This window comes from Mixophyes fleayi, chromosome 9 (assembly GCF_038048845.1).
Source record: "Mixophyes fleayi isolate aMixFle1 chromosome 9, aMixFle1.hap1, whole genome shotgun sequence".
Taxonomy (NCBI): Eukaryota; Metazoa; Chordata; class Amphibia; order Anura; family Limnodynastidae; genus Mixophyes; species Mixophyes fleayi.
Genome location: NC_134410.1, coordinates 105,811,816 through 105,830,036, shown reverse-complemented (window position 1 = coordinate 105,830,036; position 18,221 = coordinate 105,811,816).

The window sequence follows — 18,221 nt, the reverse complement described above, 5'->3', positions numbered from 1 at the left end:
AGGGGAAAAAAAGGAGGAAAAAAAAACAATTTGGATTGGGGAGTCCAGGAATTAAAGCAGCGATTTACTTAACGTGCTGGATGTATTGCCGCTTACGCATAATTAAACAATTGCTCAATTTAAACTTGGAAACGGGAGTGAATGTTGATTATACAGATCTGAGCTTGTGGGCTATTAACCCCTTGGCAGCTACAGAGGCCTGATAGCTTATATTACATTATATTGCAAAGGCGTAAAGCCACAGAAAAAAGCTGATTTATCCTATTGTGTCTTATAACACAGGTTTAGGCAAACTGTCTAAGCAATTTTTGTTGGACTACAATTCCCAGCATTATCTGCTAGACATAAATTGGAGCATTCAATAACTTGCCTCTACTTTATAAGTAAATTACATATAAACAGTCATATTGCCTTATATATTTTATAACTTTTCTTAATGACATCCGGGTGGGTTAATTGGCTGCTGACTAAATTGTACATGGGGTGTGTATGTTTGTTTGCCTGCTCTATGGAAATTAAATTGTAGGTTCCACTTAAGATTTGCTTAATATGTTGGTGCTATATAAATAAAGGATAAATAATAATAATAATAATAATAATAATAATAATAATAATAATAATTATATAATTAATTATTTAGTAGATTTTGTATATTCACACTTATGCAAACACACACACACAGCTTACAATCATGTTTATTATTGCTTTCTATACTTCCTAAACTTGCTAAAATTCCTTCACAGTAAATATTAATCTCATGTCATGTATTCCATGTAGAGATGCTCAGGCACGGTTCCTCGAGAACCGAACACACCCGAACTTAGGGGATCCGAGCACCGAGCCGGCTCAGCTCGGTGCTCGGATCCCCTAAGTTCCTGTGTGTTCGGTTAAGTACTTTTGCGCGCCTTCTGAATCGAAAACGAGGCAAAATGTCATTGTTACGCCGTCGGATCTCGGATCTCGGGATTTTTGGATTCCTTTTTAAGATCCAGCATAATGGTGGGTGGGATGGTGGGAGGGAGGGCCCAAGACAATTCCATCTTGCACCATTTTTTTTTCTGCCACTGCTGTGTCCTAGATGTGCTAGGAACTGCTATATGTTTGTGTCATTGCTCTGTCGCTTACCATCCAGCCAGGACGCTGCAGTATTTGTCCGAAAGTGTATGAAAATAATATTGTGATCTGTGTGGTGGCCAAAATTGACTGCAAATGACTTGAAATTAGTGTTATTGAGGTTAATAGTAATGTAGGAACAAAAAAGGAGCAAAAATATGTGATTTTAGCAAATTTTAGAATTTTTCCTAAAAAATCCAAAACCAAAACACACAAGGGCAGTTTTGACAAAACCAAAACCAAAACCAAAACACGAAGCTAATCCAGATCCAAATCCAAATCCAAAACCAGTTCACGGGGGTCAGTGCGCATCTCTACTCTACAGTAGTTTCATGCCATATATTGCTTCCCTAATTTTATAATTCTTTAAATTGGTCTATAGAAAAACTCTCTTCTCCAATTGCCCTATTAAACCTCTTCCTATAATTATTCACTGTCTAGATACACCCTGCAGTTACCTTTATCCCAAAAGAACAAGGACCCAATAATTCCTACTTTAACTTTATAGAAGTAACATTTATAACTGTAACATTACCAGACACAAACTTAAATGTTTTTCCATTAGGGTAATTAATATTACACTGCAAATGTTTGTCATTGAGAGTCTAATAGTTTCTAATTTACATATTATTTATTTGCAAAAGTCTCTAGAGAATATTCTTGATTCAAGCACCCACTGAAGGACACATGGGTATTAGACATTGGCTTTATATATTCATATATATATATTTTTTTAGTAATCTCATTGAAGGTCAATGGCATGCACTCAACTGCTTAATGTATTTCAAGTTATTTCCAGGTAAGGGAACTTTTCCATGCATATATTGGCAAATATTATTATTAGCTCTTTTTTATAAGGCAGCTTTTATTTAAAGTTTTGTGGCCTGTTTTACCAGTGACTATAACTTTTTTATTATACCACCAGACTGTACCTCCAATTGTACCATATAACTACGCCGTATAACTCATTCTGTTAATTCAGCGTTGCCCGTCCCTCATTCTAGAAGGCAGCAGCTTGCCAGGTATTAGTTTTGCAATAAATGTAATAATATCTATTTGCCTGCTAGCAAATCTGCCTGTTTATTGCACATTTCCTAACACCTTGTGCTCTCTTCCAGCAATAAAACAACTTCAGATTTCTCTGTTAGGGTTTCAGAATTTGCCAGTAGTAGAACATTAAACAGAACTATAGACTTTTTCCAGGCTGCCAAAACACGATGAGAACATGTTCAGTTCTCAGAGCAATCAGTGAGGATTTTATAATCCCCATCTGTTTATGCCAACAAACAGTTTTCTAGCCAGGAACTTGTAAAAAGGAGATTTGGCTACTGTGACCTGCATCAGTTTATCCCGTAAAATTGCAGCAGCCAAAGCCATTTAGTTGTTGAACATTTACACCAAACTGTAACACATTCATTTCCTGAAACTAAAACCTATTTTCAATAGCAGAGCTTATGTAGATATGGGGCAATATGGGGAGAATAACAGAACCCGTGCGTTTCGCTAACTAGTGAAAAGTCTATTTTGCCCCCCTTGTGATGTGACTTTAGCAAAACATTTTGGCACATATAAGACAATGTAACAAAGCAATAGAATGTTTCTTTCTTTCTTCTCTTATTGCTTTTCCTTTCTAGGTACATTTGACTTGGGCAGTGGTTCCCAAACTGTGCACCGTGGCTCCCTTGGGTGCCGCGCCGATCTCACAGGGGTGCCGTGGTCAAGGCCGGTGGTAAGCAAGGTGGCGGACTACTTGGTATTTATTTTGGCTTAGGGGTGCCTTGAACAAATTATGGAGACCCTAAGGTGCCTCGAACTGATAAAGTTTAGAATCCACCGCACTTGGGTAAGAGAACCTCTTGTATTCGTTGTCCATCTGCTGCATCCATGTCTCACTAGTTTTGAAATGGCTGGAGCTAAAACCACCTGTAGCCAAGCGGAATTACAGCAGCAAAGTATTTCATCAGATGTGTTTGCTGATTCCGGGTCTTGCAGCATGGAGTGACGAGTACGCTGCGTTGAATGTGTTAGTGGCCGCAGGGCTACATGGGACAGAGGCAGTATCATGATGTGGGGCTGGGAATGAAGGCAAGTGGGATGCAGACAGCAGTTAAAGTTGGCTACACATTAGCTCAGCTCTATCTCACCAATTTTCTCATTCTTATAAATATAAAGCAATGAATATTTGTGGATACTGTTGGCAAATGACAGTAGTGGTCTGGATTGAATCACACCAATAACAAGGTTGTTTTAGTATCTACTGAACTTCTATCTCAATTCAGCTGCTGGACCCACTGAGCTCAATTGTCATTGCAGCTGTCATCTCTGTTTGTCTTCTGGATCCTCTGAGAACAACTGTCAGTATCCTGGATGATGTGTGAAAGCTGCAGAGACTGCCTACTCTATTAAACCCAGTTAGAGGGCAGTAAAGTAGCCTCTGTCACGACTGTAGTGGGTGTTTGACTGGTAGAAGGTACCTGCTGTTGTTGGCGCAACTCAGAGGAAGGCGCGGAGTCTAACGTGCCCCTGGTATTCACCAGGAACCCCCGCAAGGAAGTATGGACTCCGCTGCAGGGACACGCAGGTCGCGGTCCTTCCTAGAGTCCACAGCGAGATACAAGGGAGTGTCAGACAGGCCGGTTCGGCAACGTTCAAGTAGAGGAGGTACAAAGGGAAATCCAGAAGAATGGTCAGGCAAGCCGGGTCGGTAATCTACAGGGAGCGCAGTACAAGGCAGAATCCAGATAGGGGTGGTCAAACGGTCCGGGTCAAAAGGGTCACAGGCAGCACGAGGAAGGTCAGGAACAATATAGCAACTGGTACACAGAAACGCTGGAGGCAGGAAGACCTGATACTCTGGCACTGGTAGGAGGGCCAGAGAAGGTTTAAATACTGGAGTGCTCCAATAGAATCAGCGCTGCAGCGCTGTCATCCTCAGCGCCGGGAATCACTATAGCGTCCCGTTGCCTAGCAACGGGTCGCGCTGTCTGCAGAGGTCAGGCGGCCGAGGATCCGGAAATGACGCGTCTGGTTGCCTAGCAACCAGACGCGCGATCATACAGTCAGGCGGCCGTGCGGACGGCGCCTGACAGTATACCCTCCTCTTCCTCCTCCTGTTTGAAGGAACTTCTTGAGAATTCTAGGAGCGTGAAGGTCCTGTTTGTTCACCCATGATCTCTCCTCTGAGCCAAATCCTTTCCAATGGACCAGAAATTGCTGTTTGCCACGAAGAATGCGAGAAGCCAAGATCCGACTGACTTCGAATTCAGTTCCAGAAGAGGTTTGTATTGGTGGGGGACGACCGGGAGGTCGATAGAATTTATTGAGTACCAGTGGTCGTAGTAATGAGACATGAAAAGTATTATGACATCTCAGAGAAGGAGGAAGTTTCAATTTGAAGCATACAGGATTAATGACTTGCATGATGGTGTACGGGCCAATAAATCGAGGAGCCATCTTCATAGAAGGGACCTTTAGTCTTAGGTCCCGGGTGGATAGCCATACCTGGTCTCCCACCTTTAAGAGAGGAGTGGCCCTCCGATGACGATCTGCAAAGATCTTGTGATGCTGAGTAGCCTTGAGTAAAGCCGTCTTAGTCTTAGCCCAAATGAGAGAAAATTCCCGATAAAGAGTATCTACAGCTGGAACCGGTGAAGAGGACACTGGAAAAGGATCCGGAAACACAGGGTGACTTCCGTATACAATAAAGAACGGAGAGAATCCGGTAGACTCATGAATGTGTTGATTATGGGAGAACTCCGCCCAAGGAAGGAATTGAGACCATTTATTCTGGTTGTCGGAGGTAAAACAGCGGAGGAATGTCTCGAGATCCTGATTGATTCGCTCCGTCTGTCCGTTGGTTTGCGGATGGTATCCCGAAGAGAATTTCAATTCTATGTTTACTCTCTTACAAAAGGTTCTCCAAAACTGGGATGTAAATTGGACTCCGCGGTCCGAAATGATCTCCTTCGGGCACCCATGTAGTCTGAATATCTCCTTGATAAAGATATCTGCCAGACGACTGGCCGTGGGCAGTCCAGTTAGAGGAATAAAATGTGCCATCTTCGAAAATCGATCAATAACCACCCAGATAGTGGTAAACCCTGCACTGAGGGGTAGGTCTGTGATAAAATCCATGGCCACACTTTCCCAAGGAGCATCGGGGATAGGAAGTGGACGAAGAAGGCCTGCCGGGACTCTTCTACAAGTTTTGTGTTGAGCACAGGTAGTGCAGGAAGCAATAAATCTCTCAACATCGGCACGTACATTAGGCCACCAGAAGCGTCGGCAAAGCAGCGATGTAGTCTTCTTTATTCCAGCATGGCCGGCAATGCGGGATGAATGAGCCCACTGCAAGGTCTTGAATCGGAGATGGGGTTCCACAAATGACCGGCCTGGAGGAGGAGAGGACGTTTTGGTCCTAGTAAGGGCTACGATATTAGAAGGATCAATAATATGCTGCGGAACCAATGGTCTTAAACGATCGGAATCGTCAAATGAGCGAGATAATGCATCAGCACGTCCATTCTTGGCTCCCGGGCAGAATGTGAGCTTCATGTCAAATCGAGCAAAGAAGGATGCCCAGCGGGCTTGCCGAGGATTAAGGCAACGGGCCTCTTGAATGAACACTAGATTCCGATGGTCGGTAAACACAGTAACAGGAAATATAGCCCCCTCCAACAGATGTCGCCACTCCTCCAGAGCCGCCTTGATGGCCAGTAATTCCTTGTCCCCTATTCCATAATTACATTCGCTTGGAAGAAATCGTCTGGAGAAAAACCCACACGGGTTGTGTGAGCCAGCCGGAGACTCTTGAAAAAGCACCGCCCCAATGCCTACTGAGGATGCATCTACCTCTAGGAAAAAAGGTCGTTCTTGATCTGGCTGGGACAGAACTGGGGCTGAAGAGAATGCTTTCTTTAACGTTATGAAGGCCGACATGGCCTCCGAAGACCAGACCCTAGGGTTGGCAGTCTTCCTGGTTAACGCTGTAATGGGGGCTATAATGGTGGAGAATCCCTGAATAAATTGGCGATAATAGTTTGCAAAGCCGATGAACCTTTGAATAGCTTTAAGGCCTTGTGGCTGAGGCCAGTCCAGAATAGCTGACACCTTGGAGGGATCCATACAAAGACCTTGACCCGACACGATGAAACCAAGAAAAGATACCTGACTAATCTCAAACACACATTTCTCCAGCTTGCAATAGAGGTGATGTTCCCGAAGTCTACGTAAGACCTCCTTTACTTGTTCCCGATGAGTCTTCAGATCTTTAGAAAATATTAATATATCGTCTAGATATACTACCACAGAAGTGTATAACAGGTCATGAAAGATATCGTTAACGAAGGTTTGGAAGATGGCTGGGGCGTTGCAGAGGCCGAAGGGCATCACCAGGTACTCGAAATGTCCATCTCTGGTGTTAAAGGCCGTTTTCCATTCGTCTCCTTCTTTGATGCGAATCAAATTATAGGCCCCACGGAGATCTAGTTTGGAAAAGATTTGAGATCCACTGAGTTTGTCAAAGAGGTCGGAGATGAGAGGTAGTGGATATCGATTTTTGACAGTGATGCGGTTGAGAGGACGATAATCAATACAAGGCCGAAGAGACCCATCCTTCTTCTTAACAAAAAAAAACCCTGCACCCGCTGGGGAAGTAGATTTGCGGATAAATCCCCGTTTCAGGTTTTCTGAAATATATTGAGACATGGCTGACGTCTCTGGACGAGATAAAGGGTAGGTCCGCCCTTTGGGGATGGGTTGGTCAGGAGATAAAACAATAGCGCAATCCCAGGGACGATGGGGAGGCAAGATCTCCGCTTCCACTTTACTGAATACATCCTGGAATTCCATATAAGCCTCAGGAAGGTGGGTTAGCTCGGAATGAGCCATTACTTGACATTTAGGAGGCAAGACTCTAGACAAACATTCAAAGCGACATCCTTCACCCCACGACATAACTTGAGCGTGGTCCCAATCCATCTGAGGAGAATGTCTTCTCAGCCATGGTAACCCCAAGATGAGGGGATTAATGGACCTCGGCAACACCAAAAGTTGGATAATTTCGCTGTGAAGTACTCCTACCCTCAACCGAACAGGAGAAGTCACGGATGAGATGGAGCCGTGAGTGACACGACTTCCGTCGACTGCCGTCAGAGATAACGGTTGGGGCAACGGGTTCAGAGGTATCTGGAGCTGCGAAGCTAGATCCGCCGAAATGAAGTTCCCGGAGGAGCCGGAGTCCACAAAGGCCGTGGTGGAAAAGGTACCCTTGGGGGTGCTCAGGATGACAGCCATCTGAAATTCCGGAGAATTTTCTTTAGAATAGGGAGCAACTGTGGATTCTCCTAAAACGGCCTCCCCGCCACCATTTAGGAGGAAGAGTTTCCCGGTCTCTTGGGACAAACTCTTAGCAGGTGTCCCGGATCTCCACAATACAGACACAGGCGTTGTTTGAAGCGTCTCTCCCTCTCTTCAAGGGATAATTTAGAGCGTCCTACTTGCATTGGTTCGTCCACTGGCAGGATGGGATTTTGGAACTGGGGTGCTAGCCGTGGTATGAACCGTTTGCCAGGAGAGCGTTCCTGCGTGCGCTCTTGGTAACGCAAATCCACCTTTATGCACATGGAGATGAGAGAATCTAACTCAGCCGGGAGTTCTCTGGAAATTAACTCATCCTTAATCCGATCCACCAGACCTTGCCAAAAGGTTGCCACCAGTGCTTCATTATTCCATTTTAACTCGGAAGCCAGGGTTCGGAATTGAACTGCGTATTGCCCTACGGACAGGTCACCTTGGCGGAGGTTTAACAAGCTGGTAGCTGCAGAAGCAACTCTTCCGGGATCATCGAAGACTTTCCTGAAAGCTTCAATGAAAGAGTTGGAGTTATGAAGAAGTGGACCCCCTTGTTCCCATAAAGGTGAGGCCCAGGCAAGGGCTTGACCACTGAGGAGGGAGATGAGAAAAGCTACTTTGGTGCGTTCTGAAGAAAAGGCCCCTGGGTTGCACTCAAATTGGATGGCACATTGGTTCAGAAAGCCCCTGCACTTCTTGGGATCACCGTCAAACTTTTCGGGTGTCGGGATGCGTACACCGGAGGCCGCTGTAGAGACCGTAACCACACTGGATGCTGTGGATGCCGCAGAGGTTATGGCTGGTGTAGCGGGTGCAGCATTCTGAAATGTATCGAAGCGGGTAGCAATCCCTTGGACACATTGTAGAAGATGCGCTTGGGCTGCTTCTTGTTGCTCCACACGTTGGGCCAAATGCAGGAGTAGGTCACGAGCAGACGGTTCACCAGACCCCTCCGTTGTCATGGCCAGAGTATACTGTCACGACTGTAGTGGGTGTTTGACTGGTAGAAGGTACCTGCTGTTGTTGGCGCAACTCAGAGGAAGGCGCGGAGTCTAACGTGCCCCTGGTATTCACCAGGAACCCCCGCAAGGAAGTATGGACTCCGCTGCAGGGACACGCAGGTCGCGGTCCTTCCTAGAGTCCACAGCGAGATACAAGGGAGTGTCAGACAGGCCGGTTCGGCAACGTTCAAGTAGAGGAGGTACAAAGGGAAATCCAGAAGAATGGTCAGGCAAGCCGGGTCGGTAATCTACAGGGAGCGCAGTACAAGGCAGAATCCAGATAGGGGTGGTCAAACGGTCCGGGTCAAAAGGGTCACAGGCAGCACGAGGAAGGTCAGGAACAATATAGCAACTGGTACACAGAAACGCTGGAGGCAGGAAGACCTGATACTCTGGCACTGGTAGGAGGGCCAGAGAAGGTTTAAATACTGGAGTGCTCCAATAGAATCAGCGCTGCAGCGCTGTCATCCTCAGCGCCGGGAATCACTATAGCGTCCCGTTGCCTAGCAACGGGTCGCGCTGTCTGCAGAGGTCAGGCGGCCGAGGATCCGGAAATGACGCGTCTGGTTGCCTAGCAACCAGACGCGCGATCATACAGTCAGGCGGCCGTGCGGACGGCGCCTGACAGCCTCCACCTCTTCCAACTTGAATCAATTGTTCCTCCTAACTTTCTCATTAACTAAAATAGCTAATTCACATTCATCCACATCTCTAACATCAGGCCACTATGCACCCTGGTACTATTTCCGATTCACTACTTATCTCATCACTAGTCTGCACCCATGAAATGTTTTGTCTCCTGCACCCACCACATTCCCTGGATTACACAAGCAGAATCAAACGTCACACCTGTAACTCATCCTTGTGTGGTACCCCAAAGCTCCCAGAGGAGTGCATAAACGCTTTTAAAATGCAGTGCTACAAGGGGTTAATTGTGCTCCTGAAAACTTGTGCCCAGGAGTGATTGACAGAAGGAGGATGAAGGCCCTGATTGGCTGGGGGAGTAACAGGAAGGGGTTGTGCAGGAAGGAGGAGAAAGAGAGAGCAGCATGGTAGAAGGAACAAGGGGGAGGATGTGCAGCCGAGCAGAGAGAAGATAAGCTGCTGCCAGAACTGTGACATTGCCAGCAAAGCGGACGGAGAACAGCTGGGGACACGCAGCGGGGCGCCAAAGACAATCTCCACTAACTGCAGAACCGTCTCCAGGTAAAACCCTAGCCTGCAGTGTATTGCACACACCCCAGTGTCAGAGGGAAGAGTGATGAGAGAATCTATCCAAAACTGACATTGCATTCTTGTACAAGGAAGGATTGTGAGAGCTTTTCCCCAGAGCATACCTATACACAGGCTGCAGGGAACAATTAAGACGGTCGTTTCAGCTATAGCCTGTGTGTGTGTGTGTGTGTGTGTGTGTGTGTGTGCTGATATCTGGACATTTTACCCTGCTGCAGAGTACATGTGCTGATAGAGATTCATTGACTGTTGAGAGAACAGCGCCATCTTGTGGCTGAAATGAGCAACAGCTCTGCTTTCTACTATAATACTTAACCCTTGATGGAAACCTCTGCAGGACATTGGAACACTACCCAAATTCCTGTGCACAGGTCAGCCCAGGACTGAGTGGAAAATATGGTAACATTACCAGGGATAATATTGGTGCACCAAATGTTTTAGATGATGTTAATGTTATGTGATTTACCTAAGAATTGATTTATTAATATTGAAGGTGTGACATTCAGTGTTAGTGGTACCGCTGCAATTCAAGTTAACTCAGCAGTAGATGCTAAAAGTGGGGCGCCTGACCCATAGGGAATAGCACGGTACCCCAAGCACCTGAATAAGAAGGAGCCCTCTAGTTGGCGCGGTAGTGACCGCAAGAGTCTTGATGGGTTATTATTGATGGTTATTGCATCATCACCAGTCAAATATTGTTAACGTGAAAGTAGTAACTGTGATTACCAGTGTGCCTTATTAGACAATGTGTATTGAAGATGTTATCGTTATTCTGCCTTATACTCACCAGGTGTATGTTATATGTTAAATGCTATTGTGCTCTATGCTGATCAGATGCATTATTTTGTCATTACTATTGAGCTGAAGGGGTCAGTGGCGCGGTGGCTTACCAAAACTATCCTTACCGCATTCTCAATAAAATCAAGTTGTTTGACCAATCTTTGTCCCTTTCATTGAAGTATTTATCTCCTGACCACCAGATATCCAAAAGAGAAAAGAACCTGACTCGTATCTGGGAGACAAGGTAAGGGAAGGATTCCCATCAATACTCGACCACCACACTTGCGTTCCATCTTTCTCGCCCTGCTCCTTCTCATGTCTGCTGGCAACACCATACCCAGCCCTGGGCAATGTCCACTATCTGTTCACAATCTTCATTCGACTCCAACACATTTCATCAACATCGTAATTCCAATCACTTGGCATTTGAAATCAAGTAGAACATAGACATTATTTTGTAGTGAAACTGTCAGGATTTCCCAGGTATGACCACGGAGAGGGGATAAGTGGTTATAATGAGTTTATTAACAAACACAGATGACAAGGTAACTCCAGGACAGTTCAATGTGCAGATGATAAACAACAGGTAACTGCAATAGTAGATTTCAACAGGCAGCGTGGAACTATAAGTCCCAGGTATAATGGTTGAAGATGCAGGAGTCCAGTAGCAGGTAACAGCAGTAGAGAATACAATGAAGTAATTTGCAGGAGTCCAGATAGCAGACAACAGCAGTAGTGAATTCAATGGAGAAACATGCAGGAGTCCAGATAGCAGATAACAGCAGTAGAGAATTCAATGAAGTAATTTGCAGGAGTCCAGATAGCAGATAACAGCAGTAGTGAATTCAATGAAGAAATATGCAGGAGTCCAGCTAGCAGGCAACAGCAGTAGAGAATTCAATGAAGTAATTTGCAGGAGTCCAGATAGCAGATAACAGCAGTAGTGAATTCAATGAAGAAATATGTAGGAGTCCAGCTAGCAGGCAGAAGCTGACCACAGGGAATGCTCATAGGAATGACCTGATGATCTGGCCCAGACCATATGAAGCAGGCAGGTTTATATAGGCCTCATGCAGGTGACACAACTCTCAGTAATCAAGGAAAATGATCAAGGTGGGCAGTGGTACTACAAGTAGAATACATAATGAATCCAATAAAGTCAGTGCAAGTCGTGACAGGAACACTTGTTATAAATGCTATTTTCATATAAATTAAATGTCCTATATCTTAGGGAAATAGAGAAACACTTAACCCTTTACCTCTATACAACAATCCTATTGAAACTTCTCATGGGGATTTAGGCCGGGATGTTTTAAAGTCAGACAAACATTGGCAGCGGCATAATCGAAAAAGAATAAATCCCAATTTACTATGTTGATAAAAATTTAATTTTTCAATAAAGTATTAAAATAGCGGTTACCACTGATTCCCCCCCCCCCCCTTCACCCCCATCACCCTGGTGTCATCAGCCCAAGGGTGTCAGGAAGTGCTTTTCAGTGCGGAGCTGGTGGTGTTTGGGAGTGGGGGTACTCATATTTTTAGGCATAGAGGCTACAGCCCCACACTGATAAGGCTGGGTCTGGTTCCCATTATGACACAGGGTCCCCTACTGTGGGATTCCCTGTTATAATCCAATCTAACCTAGTGCTGGCTTCGATTCTAACAACGCTCATTTTCCCTTGTGTAAATGGAAACTGTGTAGTGCTGGTGCTGGTCAAGAATTTATGGGGGGAAGGGTAAAAGCTATTTATTAAATATATATATTTTTACATTTTGTTGAATGGTATCAATAAAAGTCTTTTTCATTATTAATAAGCCTGGCATGCTGGAACTTGAAGCACTACAATAGCTGGATAACCACAGGTTAAAACAGTACATATTATTTCACTAGATGGGTGTACTGTCCACTTATATGATCATACCTCCCACCCATCCTGACTTAGGTGGGACAGTCCCGATTTGAGGGTTCTTTCACGTGTGCTGTACCTGCGAAGAATCAAATTTTTCAAGTTCACCTTCTACCTCAAGAGACTCTCCTCCATCGGCCCGGGCCAAAGAGCCGGAGGTTCCCCCTCTACGCTCTCATGTTGCTAATCTGGGAACGGATGCTGCATTGGATGCTCCATTAACAGCGCGCGTTCAGCATTCTATCCTACACCAGATGCTAACTGCACTTAGGGCTGACCTAACTTCTGAGATGAGAGCGACAATCGGAGGTTTGAAATCAGATATTATTGAGATTGGAGATCGTACAGACCACCTTGAGACAAAGATGTGGGAAGTGGTTGCTTCCCATAATGACCTTTCCTCCTCACATCACTCACTTCAGAGTGAGGTTGCCTTTCTGAGAGCTAAAGTGGCGGATCTGGAGGACCACTTCCACAGAAACAATATCAAGATCAGGGGCATCCCGGAATCTGTCTGCAATGCAGACTAACAAGACTTTGCAGTTTCTTTGTTCAAGAAGTTACTTCCCTTGGGGGACGATAAGGGCTTTCTCATTGATAGCATACACCGCCTTCCACGTTTTCAATCTGTGCAGGGGAATGTTCCGAGAGACACCTTCCTCCAGGTTAATTTCTTCCATATCAAGGAGGTTAAGCTGCTGGTTCGATATGAAGAGTCCACGTATGTCATTTCGTCCCTTGAAGCTGGCACCAAACTCCTAGAGGAATGACACATACCTCTTCCACCTAGAACCGCTTCTAGCAAGACCCCGCTTCAATCAGAACTCATGTTTCTAAAGACTGAGGTCCAATGATTCAGCTAAAGCCGTAAAGTCTTACAGTTACTACCTCTGGCTCGATAAGTATAATTATTAGCATTATTAATGCCTAATGTTTAGTACCTTCCGTTTGTATTGATGTGTTTAAAAATTTTGGTGCACAAGTTACGATGTGTATCAAAGGGTTTACTTAGGGATGTTGCAGTGGGGGGCCTGGCACTCCCGACAGGTGTACATCCCTCCTAGCATTGTTCATATTGCATTGATGTAATATCGTTCCCTACAATATATCAGAGGTATCATTTGATGTTATATTGTTGCTACACTGTTGCTGTCCTCTTTCTTCATCTCCCTTTTCTGAGTATTACACGGGTGACATCTAGTTCCACCACCTCGCCACATGGTACCCAGTTTTCCACACGCTTTTTTCTGTGGCAAATGCTCTGACCTCATTCTACAGGTTAGTTCAGTTTTTTTCTTCTTTTTTTCCTTTGAACCCTTCCACCCTGGCCTCCCTCCTCTCCGGATCACTCACATTACACGTCTCAAGAACAGATCAGTCTCATTAGCTATAGCTTTCTCTTTTCAGGTCTCATAACCTATGGTTCAGTTTTTGAATGTTAAGGGACTCAATTCCCCAAATAAACATTGATTGGAGCTCACTACATTCCACAGATGCAGAGCAGATGTTATAGCCCTTCAAGAAACACATTTTTCGTCCCATGCCCCCCAAACTGAGCAACCCAAGATATCCCCTGAGATACTTCACAAATGGCCCATTCAAAAGGAATGGCGTGGCCATGCTGTGTAGTGCCCATGTCTGCTTCAACCTGCAATTAAAAATAGAGGACAAATCTGGCCGATTTATAATTCTGGTTGGACTTTTAGAGAATAAACAGGTGACCTTAGTTTCCTTATATGCCCCTAACTCCTGTCAAATCCCCTTCCTTAAGACATTATGCAAGGAGGTACAGAAAGTACATGGAGGCCACCTGGTCCTGATGAGAGACTTTAATCTGACTATAGATCCCAAAATAGATAAGTCTAGGCCATTAAGATCGGCGGGTCCTGACCCAACCCTTGGTCCTTCGACAGCTTTTCGTAAGTTACTAGCGGAATATGACCTCTTTGACTTTTGGCGGATCCAATCTCCAAATATACGGGACTATACCTATCACTCTAGTATACACAACACACACTCTAGAATGGACATGGTCTTGACAGATAAATGGACACTACAACACACCTATACAATTAATATACTCACTATCACATGGTCAGACCATGTCCCGATAGAGTGGACCTAGAATCTTACTCAAATCCCCCCAAGACCATGGCGGATGCCGGCCTATCTACTTACTTCCTTGGAGTCCAGGCTCGTTCTGTCGGAAGCATTGTCACAATATATACAGGTCCCGCTTCTCAACAATCTCTATAACAATGTTTTGATGGGGTGTAGCTTCCCAGGTGAGATGTTAGAGGTGCAAATAATAACGATCCCCAAACCTTGTAAGGACCAGACCGACTGCAAGAACTATAGACCCATAGCGCTATCAACACTGACCTAAAAATTTATGCTAGGTTGATAGCTGATTATTTGATTCCTCTGTTACCGCAGTTGATCCATCAGTACCAGATGGGCTTCATATTGGGTTGCCAGGCATCAGATAACAAGCACACCTCTTGTCTGAGACCAGAGAGGAGCTTGTTATTCTTTCTCTAGATGCAGAGAAGGCCTTTGATAGGCTCCATTGGCTTTATATAAAAGAGGTTCTACTTAAATTTGGTAGTCAGGGAAATATCTTACATGCTATATTAGCCCTATATCAGGGACCTTCTGCGAGGGTATTTAGCAATGGTTTCTTATCCTCCTCTTTTCTTATCACTAATGGAAGAAGGCAGGAGTGTCCCCTTACTCCCCTGATGTTTGTCATAGCTATAGAACCTCTAGCACATACAATTAAACAGGCTTCTCATTTCCCAGGTATTACTTTTCAGTCATATACACACAAACTATGTTTATTTGCAGATGACGTATTCTTATTTGTTACCCGTCCGGAGACCTCGTTGTCAGCCTTGGTATACATATTCCTCCTATCCTATCTACGGTATTTGAAATAAATTTCGCCCCGATTTTTCTCCATCTCTCGTCCCTAACCAAGAATTGACTTAACTTCGAGGTCTCCTGGCTGGGTCGTATAGCAGTCTTTAAAATGATGTTATTACCCAAACTCATGTATATGTTTCGTACTATTCCTTATATTGTACCTAAACGATTGATGGCCCGCTTTCATACACTAATGATGACGTATGCGTGGCGACATAAACGCTCCTTTCTCTTCCATAAACACATGGCCTTATCTAAACAATGTGGGAGACTGATGCTTCCTAACTTAACTCGCATATTGAGCCACCTGCGAGACTGGGTACTTCCTCAAACCTCTAAGCCATGGGTGGATACTGAGAGAGCCCTGTGCCCTAGCTATCCTCTACTGGACCTTCTCTGGACTCCCAGGTTCCACCTGCCCTTTAGCTGCTTACAAATTACGGTCCATCTCAGATGCTATGGAGCTGTGGGACAGGATTATTAGGTTGCATACCGATTTTGCATTTCCATCCCGTAATCTTTCCCTTCAAGCGTTATGTCAATTCATCTCAGGTATAAATCTTGCCGTTTGGAACCTTTACTACATTTACTACCTTATCAGACTTGTTTGTCCAGGGCCTTTTTCTCCCCTCCTCTCTCCTCCAGGTCCGTTACAGCTTGCCTTCCTCTGAGACATATAGGTACTTGCAAGTTAAGCACTGGGTGAGAACTGCTCTAAGACCCCCTACTCCCTCATCTCACTCCCATCGCCTGTTTTAGATAGACTGACAAAGAATAGTAGTAGAGGTGGAATAACATTCTGGTATCACTATATCTACTCCTTGGTCCCCTCCACCAAAACCCCTGTACAAACTCGGTGGGAAACGGGTGTGAATCTAACCTTCACTGTGCAACAATGGGAAAAAATTTATGTAATCTCTCATCGCATGTCAACCATACAGAGATGCAGGTCAAACTTATCAACCGGCTGTACCTTACCCCAGAGCGATTACATAAGTTCTGGCCAAGTCAATCAAAATTTTGCTGCCGTCACTGTGCCCAGATAACTTATATTTTTCATGTCTTCTGGACATATCCGGTGCTTTGGCCACTCTGGGGCGAGGTATTTGCCTTCATCTCAACTGTTCTAAACACCCCTGTTGCTCCAGACCCTGCCCTAGCTCTTCTCCTTGTATACCCGACCTCCATTCCAAAGCAGGATCACTACCTCCTGGGTCACATACTGATAGCCGCTAGAGTGACAATAGCTCAAAACTGGAAGTCCCATGTCTCCCCTACTATTACCCGAATCATCTTCAAGATAAAGTACAGCTTTGAGATGGAAACAACAGATATGCCCTATTGCTCATCTGCATCAGCCCCCATCATGAGATGGTTTAGGTGGCATGAATATATCACAGAAGGCCCTGGGGCTCCCCGGGATACCCCAGATTGTCCACTAGCCCACTCTCCAGCGGCTCTCATAGAGTCCCCCCAGCCCATTGAACAGTCTTCATCCCCTGGTACCCCTCCCATGTTGGAAGCGTCTCCAGACTGTCAAAATGAAGACTAATGGGCCTGATTCATTAAGGAACTTAAATTAAGAAGTTTCTTATTTAAGTCTCCTGGACAAAACCATGTTACAATGCAAGGGGTGCAAACTAGTTTTCTATTTTGCACATAAGTTAAATACTACTGTTTTTTCATGTAGCACACAAATATCAACTTCAAATTTCAGTGTACAAATAAGCTATGAAGTATTTGTGTGCTACAGAGTCCTATTTGTCCTATTTTTTTGTAACAAATAAGGATGGTTCTTTGCATCTATGTATTAACTATCAAGAACTAAATAAAGTTACTATAAAGAACAGACATTCACGTCCATTCATCCCAGGATTATTAGAAAGACTTGAGACAGCTACTATTTTCCCAAAGCTCGATTTAAGAGTAGATTACAATGTAATATGCATACACCGTGTTGATGAATGGAACTCGACCTTTAGATCAAAGTATGGACATTATGGGGGAGATTCAATTCTAAGAGCAACGCAGGGAATTCAATCACCCCTTATGAGTATCTCGTGATGCCTTTTCAAGTTATGTAATACCCCTGCTTCCATCCAGCATTTTATAAATTATGTCTTTTGATATTTGCTTGATCTATTCATTATTGTATATCTTGATTATATCCTTATCTTTTCCACTTCTTTACAAGAAATTCAAGGACATGTTCGAATTATTATACAACAGCTTTGTATAAACCAATTATACATCAACTTGGAGAAACGTGAATTCCATCACACTCAGATTCAATTTTTGGGTTATATTATATCCGCTCAAGGTCCGTGTTGTGACAGATTGGTCCATACCTTAAAATATAAAGATGTACAATGATTTATGGAGTTTGCTCATTTTTATTGCCATTTTATAAAGGACTTTTCTGGTATTGCTGTCCCCATTACTCAATTTACAAAAAAGGATTATTCCTTTCAATGGTCACCAGCTTTTTCCATTTTGAAAACAAAGTTTACGTCAGCTCCCATAGTAATTCATCCTGATGACTTCCATTTGTTCTAAAAACTGACACATCAGATTATCACATAAACTAGTGGGTATATTTACTAAACTGCGGGTTTGAAAAAGTGGAGATGTTGTCTAAAGCAACCAATCAGATTCTAGCTGTCATTTTATAGAATGTACTAAATAAATGATAACTAGAATCTGATTGGTTGCTATAGGCAACATCTCTACTTTTTCAAACCCGTAGTTCAGTAAATATACCCACTAGGAGAGAAGATGTTACTTCACACCTATGCTTTTTATTCAAGGCAAATGACTGCTCCTGAAAGAAACTATGATGTGGGCAATAAGGAACTTCTTGCTATTATATTTGCATTTTCGGCATGGAGAAGGTGCAAAGCATCAAGTGACA